General features: G+C 43.7%; 1 protein-coding gene and 1 pseudogene across 5 annotated transcripts in view; one reads left to right on the forward strand and one right to left on the reverse strand.

Annotated features, from left to right (window-relative positions):
- Window positions 1–15663, forward strand: part of BAALC (BAALC binder of MAP3K1 and KLF4) — a 106633-nt gene that overhangs the window by 51207 nt on the left and 39763 nt on the right. The window lies entirely within an intron of this gene.
- LOC144282827 (small ribosomal subunit protein uS14 pseudogene) lies at window positions 8080–8326 on the reverse strand (annotated as a pseudogene).

Raw genomic sequence — 15663 nt, forward strand, 5'->3', positions numbered from 1 at the left:
GGTGGCTCAGTGGTTGAGCGTCTGCCTTTGGCTCAGGGTGTGATCCTGGGGTCCTGGGATCCACTCCCACATCAGGATCCCCGCAGGGAGCCTGCTTCTCCCTCTGCCTGTGTCTCTGCCTTCCTCTTTGTCTCTCATGAATAAATAAATAAAATCTTGAAAAAAGAAAAAAGAGAAAGAGTCCAAATATATCTCCATTCCTCTTGATCCAAGCACTGGATCTTCCAGCAACAAGGAACCTGGTGGGACTTTCTCCTCACCTGCTGCTGCCTCTTCCTCCTGAGAAGGAATCTAAGTTGGGTCTCCCAAATTCTCCCAAGCAATCCAGATTCTAGTACCCCCGCATGGATTTTTTTAAGGATCTAATATTAGCTAATTCTGCCACCATGCCCAAGTCCTTCCTGGTGGCCATTGCAAGGATTTTTTCAATTATCTTGGGAACATTCGTTTTATTTTTTCATATGTTAATTCCAGTATAGTTAACATACAGTATTATATCAGTCTCAAGGTGTACAATATAGTGATTCAAAAGTTACATGCAACACCCGGTAGTCATCACAAGTGCCCTCCTTAATCCCCACTGCCTATTTCACCCATCCCCCACGCACCCCCCCTCTGGTGACATCAGTTTGTTCTCTATAGTTAAGAGTCTGTTTTTTGGTTTGTCTCTTTTTCCTTTGTTTATTTCTTTTGTTTCTTAAATTCCACATATGTGTGAAATCATACGGTATTTATCTTTCTCTTACTGACTTATTTTGCTGAGCATAATACTCTCTAGCTCCATCCATGTCGTGGCAAATGGCAATATTTCATTCTTTTTTATGGCTGAATAATATTCAATAACGGAATAATATTCCAATGGATATATATATGTTATATATTGGAATATATATGAATATATATATATATCACAGCTTCTTTATCCATTCATCGATCAGTGGACACTTTGGCTTCTTCCATATCTTGACTATTGTAAATAATGCTGCTATAAACATGGGGGAGCATGTTTCCCTTTGAATTAGTATTTTTGTATTTTGGGGGGAAATACCCAGCAGTGTGATTACTGGATCACAAGGTGGTTCTATTTTTAACATTTTGAGGAATCTCCATACCATTTTCACAGTGGCTGCACCAGTTTGCAATCCCACCAACAGTGGGGGCACTCATTTTAAAGAACACATTAGTAAATGCTGAGCAACCACAGGAACCCACGCAGAGCAGAGAGCAGCAACAAGAAGAGATGAGGAGAGATCTCACCAGCAGATTTTGGGCGTCTCCCATCTCTGTTTACTTCTCAGATCAGAGTGAGGACCTGGCTGAAGTCAGGAAACCTGGGCAAGATGAGTTTCCCACTCCAAATTGAGATTTCACATGAGAGAAGAATTGACTTCATCAGTCCAAAGGCCAGTTTTCCACAAGCCGATTTGCCAGGTAGGAAATCCACTGAAGGTCTAAGGGCTTTCCCCCACTGGGGTCCTGCCTCAACTTTGCTGCAGCTGCTTTGTGTTGGAATGGTTAGTTTGGGATTGTTTTAAGTACAAATAACTGAACTCATTTTTGCTGTCTGCACTCCCTCTTTGGACTGCTGCTGTGTTCCTGTATACACTCTGACTCCTGCCCCGCCCCTGCCCCTGTCTGCTCTCCTTCTGTGTAGGACCACGTACAGTTCCAGCAAACTTTCCTAACTGCATTTAAAATTGTTATCTGATAATGCTAAGGGGATCCATCATTTGGCTTCCCCTCCGCCTCCCCGTGTAAAGAGTAGTTGATCAACTAGCTTTTGGCAAATTGGTCTTTCAGTAAATTGATTTTGGGCGAATTATTTTTTTTTTACAATATGACCCAGAGGCCATCTTTTGCTTTAGGAAGTCAGTAGAAGGTTGTGAGCATTAGGTGATTAGGTATCCTGAATTCTGTTCTGCTTGCTTCTTATGACTGAGGCAAATTTCCACATCACCTAGGCTCCAGATTACCTATAAAATGGGAATAATAATGTCAACTTCTTGGATGCAAAGATTAATTGACTTTAGAGATAACCAAAATAGATTTTTAAATATATATATATATATATATATATATATATATATATATAATCTATTTTAAGACTGTGCATACTAAACTAGGTAAAGCTACTCCTTACAGCTCATAGTCATAAAACAAAAGCAACTTACAAAGGAGAGACCTACAAACTAGAAAGCCAATAATGTTGTGAATAATACCAGTAACATTATGAATAATAGCATTAATTTAGCAGATAATTTTGTTTTGTAGAAAATGAGTTACACTGTTGATTTTAGTAGTAGAAAGATATGTTCATTTGTTTTTTATTTCACTTTTGTGCACTTGATGCCTTTAATTTGGGAGCACAGTACTCCATCAGATGAGTCATCATCATCATCACAATTATTTTTCATTTCAAACATGATGCCAGCTTTCATCATCCACTGTACTCTCTTCAAGTCAGTACTCCGAAGGATGGGAGTTGCGCACTACATCTCCTTATGATAGGATGCCATCATTTCCAGCTCAGCACCCGGTATTACCTTGTGTTGATTGATTATTCAACTTTCCCACTCTCTCCTCTATTTAAATGACTTGGAAGACTTCATCTATGATGTCATTTCCCTTTTATGTTCATAGTGCAGAGGTCTCATTTATACATTTTCTTTGCATTTCAAGACTATTAAGGGAGTTGGTGGCAATACAGCCTTAAAATCAATACCAACTGGGGCACCAGAATCATGGAATTCTAATACATCCATCTGGATGATCTTAAATATGCAAATTATATATTTTTTTCACAATTATCATCTAGATGGAAGCATGAGAATGTATCCTCAGTTCCCCTAGGAGTTTGCTGACCCCTCTACTTTTAGGCAAGTTGGCCAAAATATAGGAAAGTATCTGGCGTGTAGAAGGTACTTGGTAAAGGGAAATTTTTATGAAATGTACATCAGAACCAGGGTGCCTGGGTAGATTACTTGGTTAATCTGCTTTCAGCTCAGGTCATGGTCCCAGGATTCAGAGATCGAGCCCCCCCATCAAGCTCCCTGCTCAGCAGAGAGCCTGCTTCTGCTTTTGCCCCTCCCTCATGTTCATGCTTGCCCTCTGTCTCTCTCTCTGAAATAAATAAATTAAATCTTGAAAATAAAAAAAGAAATTTACATAGAACCATCCACCAAGGCCAGAGATCACCAACCTGTATCTTTAAGGTCAAATCAACTGGATTTCAATGACCCTACGTTCCAAAAGATTAATAAGTTATTAGGAAGAATATTCCTCAAATTAAACCATGACAAAGTTGAATCTGAAGCTAAAGTAACCGGTAACAGTAGTTCCAGAAGTGAGTAATCTGAGGAATACAAACGTAGTTATCATTCTTGCCCTACAATCTTACAGTTCTCAAAGTAACCAGGAGGCCCTTGAGAAATTTCTTTTAAAAACCTATCACATGGGGAGCCTGGCTGGCTCAGTCAGTGGAGAATGCAATTCTTGATCTTGGGATTATAAATTTGATGCCCACATTGGGTATAGAGATTACTTAAAAAAAAAAAAATAAAACTCTTTAAAAAAAATAACCTTATCACATAAAAAGAAGGAAGGTGCTGTGAAGAGGATCATCAACTGTCCTTGTGGAGAATACTGGTCCCCCTTGTAGAGAACACTTGATCCGTAAGAAATCCAGAGAATGAAAAATACTAAGTGCAGACACTGCACAGCTTTCAGGGGGTTGAAACTCCAGAAGCAGATACTAGTCTAACTAGTTTAACTAGACTCTGAAAGGGGGCTGGATCCTGAATCTACTCCTCCAGCCTTCTCCTCCAAGATGGACTTTTCTATTAGAAAGACTCAGTTTGGTCTACTTCCTGTGTGTCTCCTTTACTACTCACCCAGAACACTTTACCTCTGACAGTTCTGGTCACCAAATGTGTGGGCACTGATAGCAGTTTGGAAATAAAGACTTGTCTCTTTTGTGAGTTAAAAAAAAAAAAAAAAAAAGGCCCATTCTTGATGGCTTAGTCTTCCTACCCTTGGAGCTTCAGGAAAGCCCTGCTTAGGAAGAGAACATTGTTGGATTAGGTTACTGGCATCCCATCTCCAAGAAATCATGGCCAGCCAGAGAAACTTAGATGCTTCTCATTGAAAAGACATTAGGACACTTTTATTGATAGAATGCCTGTTCCAGCATAGCTTTTACCACTTTGAGTACAAAGAATGTTTTATAATATCAAAAATGTCAGTATTATAATGTCCCAAACTTTCAGTATTCACTGATTGAGAAAAAATGACTCAAAAATTTGGCAAAGAGCTATTATGGATGCAGTAATGTTTTTAAATGGGTTTTCTTCTTTGAGTCTGTATTTGGAAAGTAGCGGTTAACATGTGAGACACAGCGTTTATTCAACATGTAGACCATGCTTAATATACTTTGAGTTTGCGGACTTTGCTGCAATTCCTCCTGAGCAGGGGTCCCCAAACATGGCATGTGGCCCAGTACCCTGACCAAGTTATCATTGGCTTGTAGTAAGATGAGAAACAGAGCCAATGCGCGGAGCTCTTCGTAATCTCGCTCCAACGTGAGCCCACGAGGGCAGGGCCCACGTCTCTGTCTATGTCTACTACTGTATCCTCAGCCCTAGCACAGTGCCTGCCACACTGTCAGTGCTCAGTGGTTATTGAGTAAATGAAAAACGTGTACAACTTCGAAGACAGCTCTTTATTTTGATATTGCTTTCTTAGTGTGATAGTATATAGTAGTTTGGTTTGTTTTCTAAGTTTTATGTGACAAAATAAAAAGTCTACAACCTCTGTTGTTTTCTCTATCAGTCAGGATTAGGTTTAGCTGTGAAGAAGAAACTGGAAGAGCTGTGTTTTGCAACAAGATAGATGTTTTTCCCTCCAGGACTAGTAGTGTGGCTCTAAGAGTTCTCAGGGCCTCAGGCTTCTTCTCCCTCACTGTTTTGCTGTGAGCTTACTGATCTGCTTGGGGGGACCTTTGGACTCATAGTCCAGGCGTGATGTCACCTTCCAGGATAGAGGAAGAGAAAGGGAATGACCTGCCTCCTGCCTTGAAGGAAACTTTCTGGTGTTGAATTACTGTGTTGTACACCTGAAATGAACATAGTATGTTATGTTAACTAACTGCAGTTAAAATAAGAACTTAAAAAAAAAAAAAAAAAGGAAACCTTCTGGCAGCATCCAATATCACTTATATCTCATTGGCCAGAATTTAGTCATAGGACCACATCAAGCTGCAAAGGAAGATGGGAAATGACTTTTAGCTGATTGGCAACACACAGACTAACAACCAAGATTCTGTGACTAGGGCAAAGCAGAGGCTTCCTTAGCAGTATGATCACTGTCACCCAGACTTTTTGGAATCATTTAGAAAACATGGGAACCACAGCTGAAGGAGTCTTCTCTCTCTGTCTATATTGCCTGGAATTATACAGGTTGCTCTCTACCCAGCAAAGCTCCCCCCTAAACACTGGAAAGCCCAGAGAGTTTTCTGTCTCTTTGCTTTGACTCAGTTCTTTATCTTTCTCACCTCTGGCTTCACCTTCTCTCTGTTTCCACAACCCTCAATTTACTCATTTTCCTTTACTAACATAATTCTACAATAGCATGAACTTCAGCGAAAGGCAAGTCATACTTGAATGAAAGCAAAACGCGAAAAACTGAAAGTGTGTGCAAATCAAATTGCTATAAAAGAATTCTCATTTTCTTGCTTACTTACATTCCAGTTTCAGGGTTGTTTTGTCATCATTTCTGAAAAATATCCTTTTTTGGCAGTGGTTTCTGACCCGATTCCTCTCTTTCCTAGTTATACTGAGGAGAGGAATTCATGTGTAAATCTATTACTTTCTAAGAGTCTCAGAAATCACCACCCTCACACAAATACACTGACTCCAACAATTTGGAAATTGTACCTTGAAACCTTTTGATTTTATCACTCATATTGACAGCAAAGGAGTTGAATACTAAAGTAAGATTATGCTAGGAAACTGCCTTTAGGTACCCTTTGTCCAGCTGGGCCCCATTTATCAGGCTGTGGACCTGGAGCACAGAGTGCACCCCCCCAGTCAGGCTTTTGCGAGGAGGCTTTGGTGGGAAGGCCTGCCTCGGCCACGCCGAGCACACTGCTAAGAGTCATTTATTCACTGAACTAAACTTACTTGTACCAGTCCCTATATATGTCATCCTCTCAATTACTAGTTGCATTTTGTAGGTCATGAAACGGGGGCTTAAGGGCACTAAGTGGCTCAGTCAGTTGAGCATCCAACTCTTCGTTCATGAGATCAAGCCCCACCTCAGGCTCCGTACTCAGCAGGAGTCTGCTTGGATACTCTCTCTCCCTCTGCTCCTTCCCCTGTTCTTGCTCTCTCTCTCTCTCTAAAAATCAATCAATCAATCAATCAATCAATCTAAAAAAATGATAGAAAGCAACTTGCCCAAGATCACACAGCTGGTGGAGACAGATTCAAACCAAGCCTGCTTTCCTCTAAAACCCTTCCTTGAGGCCTTAAGAGTCTCTTTTAGAGAATTCATGGGCCAGTAGAATTTTTAAAAAATTGTAACTTAAGAAATGATGTTTATGTGTACATGTTGATATAGAGTAGCTAATTTTTTCTTTTGCCATGGGGGCATGAAAAAGACTCTGTCATTAATTATCATTACCATTTTGTTGGGAAGAATATCTCTCTGTCTCTCTCCTCTTTCTCATACACACATACACAAACACACACACACAGAAAACATTTCTAAATTAATTCAACAAATATTTATTGAGCATCTATTATGGGGCCAGACACTGTTCTAGGCACTGAAGAATAGGGTAGTAACAAAATAAGCAAAAATTTCTCCCTCATGCTTAAATACTAAGTAAGGCATGATATAACTAAAAAAAAAAAAAGAAAAAAAAAAAGAAAAGAACACATAGTATATTAGAAATAAGTGCAGTAGGGGAAAAATAAGGCAGAGAAGAGGGATACGACTGTGTGGGGGAGGAATGCCCACTACATTATGTCATTTTTCTCACTGTACCACACACTGGGGACCTCGCCTCTAGGACCTGACATGTGGAACCTCCTACCCTGTGCTGCCCTAGCGCCATAGAAGTGGAGATGGGAGGCAGTGGTGAGGGCGGTTCCAACTCTGCTTCCGGTTCATTTCCCCCCAGCCTTTTCTAATCATGGGTTTCCAATTCCTCAGTTATTGATTAGCTGAGGTTTTGTCTTGCCTAAGACATGATTCAGGAAGTTTTTCATTATGCCTCAGAGCAAATCAATATTTCCAAGAAAGAACTATGAATCAAAAACTTTTACTTTTTTGAGGACAGAGGTTCTGGGGCCTTGTCCTGCCCTTCTACTGTGCTACCTTCCCTTTGCTAGACGGGCTGAGTCTGAGCCTTGTGAGTATCCATGTATTCTCCCCATGTGTTTCCAGCTTCCTGTGGGAAGAAAATTTATGCAAAATCCTTTCATGTTCATGTTAGGAAGGTTTTCCTTTGGGTTTTGTTGTTGAAGTGTACGTTCAAAGGTTTTTCTCAAACTCTAGATATAAGATGGTGTTTAGATCTCAGCAGTTCAGTTTCTCTCTATAGCCACCTCATCCCATGCAGTGTTGCCCACCTTCTCAGCAGCCTGTGTTCCTCTAGAACCTGAGTTTCTGTCTTTTTTCTCTGAGTACAGTTGTTCCAAATTCTCATGAAGTGAGTAGGGCAACATGGCACCTAGAATCGCAGAGCCCAGAGTTCTAATCTTAGCTCTGCCTCTGACTAGGTTGTTACCTTGGGAAAGTGACTTGAACTTTCTGAACCCTGGTTTTCTCAACTGTTGTACTGAGACAATAACAGTATCTACCTCATAGAGTTGTTGTGAGTATTAAATGAGAGCAGGCACTCTAACTAAAATATACTGAGAATATATTATGTGCCACACACTAGTCTAAGTGCTTTGTGTGTTTTGCCTAGGTGACTTCTCCATGAACTCCTTCTAAGAGGAGCCATTATTGTCTCCATTTTACAGAAGATGGAGCTGAATTGTAGGAAAGTTTTTTTTTTTTCATAATTGGAGCATTTTTATTTTATGTACAATGAGTCAGCATTAAGGTAGGTATCTTGGATGACCCATTCAAGGGAGTTCACTTAATCCAACTTAATGAAGCCTATATCCTTGGCGTAATGACAGAAACACTGGTGGCACATATTGAGGCCGTATTTCTGGATCAGACGGTGCAGGTTTGAACAGATGCGGCAAGAACAAGAGCCCTGGCCAAACTTCCTCCCATGGCTCCAGTAGAGCTGCTGGTGACCCATCTTGCTCTTTCAGATGCAACGAGGCAAAAGCTGCAGGGAAGTTAAGTAGTTTTCTCAAGGTTACTCTGTGTTCCTCAAACAAAGAGTGATGGTTTTCATTAATACAGTCTCTGGTGAAGGAATTAGGAACCATCTGGTCTATGCTTGTCTTCAGAGCTCAGCCTGGAGCTGCTACTTAATAGGGTAATTTGACTAATGACAAAGGAATATATCAAGGCATGTTTCTCAAAATGTTAAAAACTGAATTCTCATACAAATAGCGAGCAGGTGTCACTATCTAACTCATTAATGAGGGTCGTAGGAGGATGATAAAGCCCAGTCAAAAGAGAAGATCAGGGTGTGGTTATTGAAAAGGCAACATGAGGGCTCCTTGTGGTGATGGTGATGAAACTATTCGTATCTTTTTTTTTTTTTTAAGATTTTATTTATTTATTCACAAGAGACACAGAGAGAGGCAGAGACATAGGCAGAGGGAGAAGCAGGCTCCATGCAGGGAGCCCGATGTGGGACTCCATCCCAGGACTTCAGGATCACGCCCTGAACCGAAGGCAGACGCTCAACCGCTGTCACTCAGGCGTCCCAGAAACTACTCTGTATCTTGACTGTGGTAGTGGTTACAAGGCCCAACACATGCGATGAAACTGTACAGGACTAAATACTAATACATAGAGGAGTCCAAGTAAAATTTGAGAAATCTGAATAAGATGGGTAGATTGTATCAATGTTGATATCCTGGATATGATCTTGTACTGTAGTTCTGGAGGAAACCGTTAAAGGACATACAGATCTCTGCATATTATTGCTTACAACTCATCTCAAATAAAAGGTTAAAGACAAAATGAAATAAATAGCTCCGAAAAAAGAGAATGTGAGAAACTGTTTTTTTTTTTTTTTTTTTTAAATAGGCTGTGGAAAGAAGGAAAGTTGAGATAAGATTGCTAAACTAAATACAAAACTCATTATATTTTATGGGGCAAAAAAGAAACCCCAGAGACTTTGGGTTTATCCTCTCTAGTAGATAGAAAAGAAACTCATCACACACGATCAGTTCATAGAATTGTAATATACTTGGGTCACAGTGAAATGTGTGAACAGAGTTGTACACACTAGAGCAGGATTTCTCAATCTCAGCACTATTGACATTTTGGGTCTGAAAATTCTGTTGTGGGAGGCTGCCCCATGCATTGTAGGATGTTTAGTGGCATTCCTAGCCTCTATCCACTAGATGCCAATAGCTTCTCCCCAGTCAATAACCAAAATGTCTCCAGATGTCTTGGGGGTGGTGGTGGTGGTGGTGGTATAAGGCCGTTCCTGGCTGAGAACCACTATGCTAGGCTCTAAGGGCCCACAGAGCCAGAAGACCTTTAAGTGAGCTTGTTAGGAAGTGCTCCTTTCATGACATAAATCATCTTTTGGCATTATTCCCAAGTTTTGGATAATTGTTCACAAACAAAACCACCAATTACAGGGCCATTGTGCTGGACAGAAGCACAGGAGTCCTAGACATTTAGCACAAAAAGAGCCGTAGAGATTCACTAGGCTTGGTCCAACCTCCTCATTTTACAGCTGAGGAATGTGAGTGGAGATGGCTTCCCAAAAGGCAAAGAGCTAGTTTGTGGCAGAGTATGTTCAGTTAAACCCTCTCTTGTTCCAAAGTGGATTTGAGGCAGTTGTGATGGAGTCATTAATTTTTTTTGAGCACCAATTATGTGCCAGGTACTGTACTAGACTCCAGGCTTGGATGATGACTAACACTTGAGTTCCTGTCCTCAGAGTATGGAGGTCTTACCAGGGAGATGGGGCTGTGGGCAAATCATTACTGTGAGACTTGGAAGTGGTATTGAGGTGGGTGGGGGCTGGCAGAGAGTCACAATGGCCTTAGGGTCTCGGGGCTTAGGGACGTCTAATGAGGCTTACACTTCAGAGATCCTGATCAAGGAGTTGTGGTCAGATCCTCCACAGGAACCCAAAGTTATTGCTCCTGGCCCCCGGGGGGAACGTGAGGTCTGGCAGTGATCTGCCCACAAGGCTGCCCTGGGCCAGGTTCTGGGATAACTGGGAGCCAGAAAAGAATGCTGAGAGAGGGGATGCAGAAATGGGACCCGTGAAGAACGAAGGAGAGCAGGGAGCAGGTTTACAGCAAAGAGAGGAAGCCAAAGGTAGGACAGGGTGGGCTAGTGGGAGGAAGGCCATCCCTGGATGGAAGCCGAGGACAGCTGGAGGCCAGGAGGATGCAAATGCGGTCAAAGCACAGCGTTCAGGCGCCGCGATGGCTGGTTGCTCCTGCCCATGGTGGGCCCGCAGGGAGCTGCCTGCACAGGAATCTGAATCTGGGAGCCTCGTGCTGCTGCACCAGGGCCCACACGGCGGCGAGCACAGGAGGAAACTGCCTCTGGAACCGCGCCTTGGATGCTAAGCTCCGAACGAGAGCCTGGCGAGGAGGGGGCCCGGGGCTGGCAGGGGGGCTGCTTCGAGGTATTTTACACGCAAAGCATCAGCCTCTCACATTGTAGCCGCTAGAGGAAGGAGGCTCCACCTTCAGCCCTTGCCTCCTTCCTCGCTGATCACTGCAGGGTCAGCGAGAGGTAAAGTGGGAAATAGGCACCGTGGGGGGGTTTCAGGAAGGGCTCAGATGGAACAGGGAAGCGCGAGGGGTGCAAGATGAGGCGCTGCCTGGAAGTTCTCTGGCGTGCAGCAAGCTTTCCTGGATGAGAATTCTTTCCACAAAGAAGGAAAATATGCTGAGGTGGAATTGCAGGGACTATATGAAGGTAAAGATAGCACCGCAGGGCACCTGGGTGGCTCAGGCGGTTAAGCGTCTGCCTTTGGCTCAGGTCCTGGGATCAAGTCCCACATCTTTTCCCTCTTCTTCTGCCTCTTTCTTCCTCTGTCACTCATGAATAAACAAATATAATCTTTAAAAAAAAAAGTACGGCAAATGAGTCAAGACGGAGATTTTCGCATCCCCAGATTTTTATTGGTCCAACTTCTTTAGGCTCTGGCTGACCAAGCATCTATGTAATTAATGGTTTTTCTACTTTCCTTTCCTTTCTGGATGCTCAGAGTAGAAAACCCTGATAAGCCTCAGTAACCACATCCCCCAAAACAAAGCTTAATAGGGGAAAAGGGGAAGACAGTTGGTTTTCCTCTCCTTGGGATAGAAGGTTTAGGCTCCCCTGTAAGGGTCCCTCCCTGTCTTATGGAAGTGGGTTGGTTATGCTGTGGGGGTGGAAAAGGCAGGAATCAGTCGGTGGGAAGTTGTCATTTTAGAGCATTAACCTTTGCAAAATTTTCCTGGGTGGGTCAGGCCGTGTCGTGGGAGTTGTATGAGTGGTTTGTGGTAACTCCCTGCTGCTAACTAATAAAATTCCCATGTGCTGTGGCTAAATGGTATCTATCCATCTTAGGGTATATTGATTTCCCAGGACCTAAAGGCCACAGCTACTGTGGATTTGGACCTAATAGCCATAACAGAATAAATGAGAATTTGGTTCATAGTAGCTAATACAAATACTAACATTTCTTGGCACTTCCTATGGGCCAATTCAAGCACACTGTATGGATTATTTCATTGGATTCTCACAGCCATACTATGAAGTAGGTGCTATCATATACTCGTTTCATAGATGAGAAAACGGTTAACAAGATAAGCAAGTTGCTGGAAGGTCCCGCAGAGAACTGAAAGAGCCAAAATTCAGACCCTTTAGGAATGGTGGTCTCAAAAACAAACAAACAAACAAACAAACAAACAAACAAGCAAGCAAAGAGGAATGGTCTCTCTGCTGCTTGGAAGGTCACATTGCTCTCATGCTTTGTCCCATTGCTGTGAGGCGTGGCCCACCAGACCAGGATGAAGCTTGTTCAGACACTGCTCTGTGCTGCTGTGCACTGGGGAGAGGGCCCGCTTGGTATTGGGTTAACCTGGGACTTTGCAACAAAGGGAAGCTGAGAACCTCCAAAAACCTATGCTATAAAATAAACGCTGTTTGCTAAACATGAATACCTGTGACCATACTTCATATACCTGCTGGATTTTGCAGTGTTATTCTGGGGCCGACTCCTGATTCCTCCTCACAAAGATTTGGGGTGAGGCACTGTTTCTTCCAGAGGCATCCTCCTGTTTCTCCTTGCATCCTCCTCATTTTGCATCCTTTGCAATCTCCTATCCCACTTTGGTTTGCCACAGAATTGATTATCATTCAAGAATTCCACGTTTCTTCATCTGCAATCGCCAAACATCTACACTGCAACCACATTTTTCCGAGGCTGTTTTGTGAGGCTCCAGTCAGCTCCCTTCCCAGTATGCTATTGTTTAGATCCACGAAATGCTAGAACATTTGACTATTTATACTCGCCTTTGAGGTGAACTCTGCAAAGTGCCGCTTCATCCACTGTTATGCCCACATGGTTTTTCTTGTTCTTTACCTCATTCTGTGCTGTAAAGGGGGATAGTGACACTCAGTGGGTGATTATGTATGAGCCACCAAGGCTTTTAAGAGCACAAATTTGCCATCAGGAAATCAATGATATCTAGTAGGACTGAAATGTGAACCTGGGGAAGAGGCACTGGACAGTGATACAAGGACCAGGTGATCCATACCTTGGAGAGCCCCTCTGGCCCAGGTGTCACCAGGCACCTTTCCTTGCAACAGGCAGACATGTAGGCTTGAGTACAGCTGCCACAGAATTGCCAGCAGTTCTTTTCCAACTCAGAGGTTGGGATGACTGACTATGCAGCCCCACCACCCTTACTCCTTATTGCCCCACTGGGAAGGCATCTAATTACCCAGATTGGTCCAAGGCATAAAAGTCACAGTTGTCACTGGATTGGCTATGTTTGCAAAACAGGATGGGAAAACCCTTGCGATACCAGGTATATTCATTTCCTGTTACTGTTGTAAGAAATCACCACAAATGTAACGGCTTAAACATAATTTATTCTCTTCCTGTTCCGGAATTTAGAAGCCTGACCTCCTCTCACTGGGCTAAGGTGTCAGCAGGCCTGTGATCCTCCCTGGATGCTCTAGGGGAAAATTAATTCCTTGCCCTTCCCAGCTTCTAGAGGCTGCCCACATTTCTTGGTTTATGGTCTTTTCCTCCATCTTCAACGCCTGTGACATTACACCTCTTTCATAGTCCCATCACCCTTTGCTTCTTGCTCTTCTGCCTGCCTCTTCCACTTTTTTTTTTTTAAGATTTATTAATTTGTTTATTCATGATAGACAGAGAGAGAGAGAGAGAGAGAGAGACAGGCAGAGACACAGGCAGAGGGAGAAGCAGGCTCCATGTCAGGAGCCCAACGTGGGACTTGATCCCGGGTCTCCAGGATCACTCCCTGGGCTGAAGGCGGCGCTAAACCACTGAGCCACCCAGGGATCCTCTCCCTCTTCCACTTTTAAGGACTCTTATGATTATACTGGACCCCCTTGGATAATCCAGGATCGTCTATTTTAAAGGTCAGTTTAAAATAGCTGCCTTAATTGGATTAGCAACTGTAATTCCGAATGCCAAGTAACTTAATGTATCACAGGTTTTGGGGATTGAAAGTGGGCCTCCTGGGGGGCTCTTGGGCATTATTCTGCATGTCATGCCATGTCCATAGTCAGAGATGTGGTCAAACAGAGCTGCAGAGGAAGCGGTCTGCCCTTTAGCAAGTGCCTACTAGGTGTCAGGCAGTAACCTTGGTGCTTTATACATTATCTCATTTAGTTTCCCAACATTCAGTCCTTCATTTTCAAGTGAGAAAATACTGGCTCTCAGAGGTTTAGCGGTTTGTCCAAAGTCCATAGCTGGCGACTGTGCAATTCTGTCTGTATGTCCTCCAGTCCGTGCTGTATCATGTCACCCTTTGCTTCCTCCCACATAGGCCCAGAGGCTTCCAAATGTATGTGAGCACATGCGCACGCGCGCGCGCGTGTGTGTGTGTGTGTGGCTCAAGGCCAAACACCCCATGAGAAGTCACCTTCTGAACTTGAAGCTGAAGAGAATCAACTTCAAATAGTTTAGAGCAGGGGTGCCTGTGTGGCTCAGTGGTTGAGCATCTGCTTTTGGCTCAGGTTGCAATCCCAGGGTCCTGGGATCGAGTTCTGAATCGTGCTCCCCACAGGGAGCCTGCTTCTCCCTCTGCTTGTGTCTCTGCCTCTCTGTGTGTCTCTCATTAATAAATAAATAAATAAAACCTTAAAAAAAAGTAGATGAGAGCAGCAGCCAGAGGTAGTGACTCATCCGAGAGGACTTGTTGGCTCTCTAGCTGCTGATGACAAAGGCCCATCGGGGGCCGGCTCAGGAGACCCATATGGACTAAAGCACTGAGAGCGGTCATTGACTCAGCTGGTCTGCAACTCGCCTGATTCAGGGGTACCTCTGGAGTATGATCAAGGGTGAGACTGGGTCCTAAGAATGTCTCCACTGTTTATCCAGCCCTCTGTGAAGGCACAAGGGTCACGATGGAGGCTAGAACAGTCTTCCTGGCCGTGGCTTCACCACTACCAAGCCTGGTTCAACAGCCCCTACACCTCTAACTCCTTGTGCTCTGATTCTGTCCTCACCTTCGGCCCGATGTGCTCTCTTGCAGCGGATCAGCTCTCTGGCACAACCAGGATTCTATACCTCGGCCCAGCCCCGGTTACTGCACGTGGATCATTTGATTCCATCCCTGCTGGCCTCTTCTCTTGTTAGTCTCCTCACCCACCATGAGCCTTCAGGGCCTGCGGCCCCCACCCCCGCACTCAGGGTGGGTTATAGCAAGCACAAAATTCTCCTGAGCTTTCTCCTCCCAGCTTTTCTATTTCTTTTCCTCTGTTTTCCAGTTTTTCTCCCAATTCTAGTTTGGAATTTTTACATTCTCTTTCTATCCTTGTGGTTATCCTAAAGTCTTCACACATATGTCTCATTTATCAAAATCTGACATTTGTCTATACCTTTCCTGCTCCTATATTAGCTTCCTTCCTTCCTAGAAAAAAAGACACCTGTGCTTGAGAGCAACACACGGGGCTGTACCTAGGGCCTCAAAGTTACGAGACCCCAAGGAACTGGCCAGGGATAAGCCAGTGTGTGATCTGGGGGGATGGGAAAGCAAACTATAAGGGATTCAGTCCCCTGCCACCACCAGTGATTCCTGTTAGTCTCTTCGCTTTGGTTACTGAGTGTGTGAGTTTCCCAGGGCCCCTTAACAAGTACCACAGACTGGGGGGCTTACCTCAGCAGGAATCTGTTCCCTCCCAATTCTGGAGGCTGCAAGTCTGAGCTCATGGCATTGGCAGAGTTGATTCCCTCATGGACTGTGAGGGAGAACCTGTCCCCTGCCTTTCTTCTAGCTCTGATGGCTTGCTGGCAATTTTTAGGGT

The sequence above is a fragment of the Canis aureus genome, chromosome 14, assembly GCF_053574225.1.
Source record: "Canis aureus isolate CA01 chromosome 14, VMU_Caureus_v.1.0, whole genome shotgun sequence".
In the NCBI taxonomy this organism is placed as follows: Eukaryota; Metazoa; Chordata; class Mammalia; order Carnivora; family Canidae; genus Canis; species Canis aureus.